Raw genomic sequence first — 2,004 nt, 5'->3', positions numbered from 1 at the left:
TGCTTTCCAAACTACAAAAGTACTGGGTGTAACATCCTTCCCCCCTTTAGTACATTCATCTTCGAATGAGAACCAAAACCTTCCTTATGATCTTATACAGATTATAAGGAAATTTCTATCTATTGCAATAACACACACTTTCATCAAGCTATCACTATCAGAGTACCAAAGGTTGGGATTATCTGTAGCGTAAGGAGTAGATATGGATACTTGTGTTTTATTTCCTCCTCCGCTTCCCAGATTATCTCTTCATGATTTTTATTTCGCCACAATATCTTGATGGAAGTTATGTCCTTAGTTCACAATCTTCTACTTCGCCAACCCAGGATGGAAATAGGTTGCTTCTCATAGGATAACTCCTTTCTGACCTGGATACCCTCTACGAGATATACCCGGGTTGGATTACCAACATACTTGCAAAGCATTGATACATGGAAGACTGGATGTATGTCTTCCAGATTTGCTAGTAAGTCCAGCTCGTAGGAAACCTTGCCTATTCGGTGGAGAATCTGATAAGTTCAATATATCTGGGACTAAGGTTCCCTTTCCTACTGGATCTCATTACTTTCTCTATGGGGGGTACCTTCAGAAATGCCTAATCATTAACTTGAAACTCTAGAAGTTGATGTCGATTACCTACGTATGACTTTTGTCGACTCTGAGCTGCTAACACTCTCTGCTGAATAAGCTTCACCTTCTCAATGGCTTATTGAACCACTCTTTAGCCCATTAGTCGCATTTTACCAACATCAACCTACCAATTGATGACCTACTCTTTTTTCCATACCAAATCTCTTTCGGGGCCATCTAGAGACTATAATGATAGTTGATGTAGTAAATACTCTTGACAGGTAGTAGGAAATTATCCAAGCTACCTTTGGAGTCAACCGAATAAGCTCGCAACGCCTCTTCTAGTGTTTAGCTAGTAAGCTTAGTCTGTCCTTCGGTCTGAGGGTACAATGGTGTACAAAGACCTATTTGTCTTCCCAATCTCTTCTTGGATTGATCTTCAGTAGTTAACTGTAAGTCGGGCTCCTTCATCTGAGACAATATCTATAGGAACTCCATAAAGTATCACCACCCTCTTGACCTATAATTTTACATAATCTCGACTAGACCAGTAGTCCTTAATTGAAGGAATATGGGCTGATATTGTTAATCTACGGATAACATTCCATATAGAATTATTTGTCTAGAGAGTGTAAAGTGAGTCTTGTAGCCAAGGTCGTATTGTGGAATCTTTGACCTTGTATATTACTTCTTGCCTTCTTTAGATGACATCAACTGGTACCCTCGTCTTTTGGGTTTTACTTTTTGCCCATCAGAGTTGGCTACCAAGTTGTGCTAAAGTCCCCTAACACAATGACCTGTATTGCCATTCTGTGGTTTGCCTTATCATTAACTGGTATTATGTTGAAGAACTGTGGCATACAAGTACGCCATCTATTGGTAATCGGCTAATCATGCTTGTTTAGCTTAAGCTTTTTTACAATTCCCTTATCGTAACTTATAATACTCTAGGTACATAATCTCGTGTTGTTGCTTCACCGCTAGTTCTGATTCTCCTATCTCATGCGATCATAGCAGCACTAATGCACTAGATCCCACCAAAATTCCAAAGTTAAACGTGCTTGGGCGAGAGTAGTACTAGGATGGGTGACCCCCCCCCAAAAGTCCTCGTTTCACGTTCCATTGCCATCCTTGCAATAATGTATGAAGGCACTCATCTTAGCCTAAGATTTACCTTAGCATTTTCTTGCTAGTCTTCATGTTTTGCCTTGCCCTCTTTTCTTCTCTATTACAACCGATGTTGGGGTAGATCTTTAATTCAACCATGATTGTTTCCTTTTTGGCCATTTGATTTAACTTCTCTTCATATTCCTTTATAACGTCTCTAAAATATCATAACTCCTTTTTATCTTGTACTCCTCTGCTTGGTCTTATGTTATATATAACTATTCGTAGGTTGCACAACTACTCTTATACCACTGGTATGAGGTAAAT

General features: G+C 39.3%; 1 pseudogene; it reads left to right on the top strand.

Moving 5' to 3' along the window:
- Window positions 1-1,570: 1,570 nt before the first annotated feature.
- LOC129893557 (5S ribosomal RNA) lies at window positions 1,571-1,691 on the top strand (annotated as a pseudogene).
- The last annotated feature ends 313 nt before the right edge of the window (window positions 1,692-2,004 follow it).

This window comes from Solanum dulcamara, chromosome 6 (genome assembly GCF_947179165.1).
Source record: "Solanum dulcamara chromosome 6, daSolDulc1.2, whole genome shotgun sequence".
Classification (NCBI taxonomy): Eukaryota; Viridiplantae; Streptophyta; class Magnoliopsida; order Solanales; family Solanaceae; genus Solanum; species Solanum dulcamara.
Note: the sequence above shows the minus strand (reverse complement) of the source record. Positions and strands in the feature narration are given on the sequence as shown.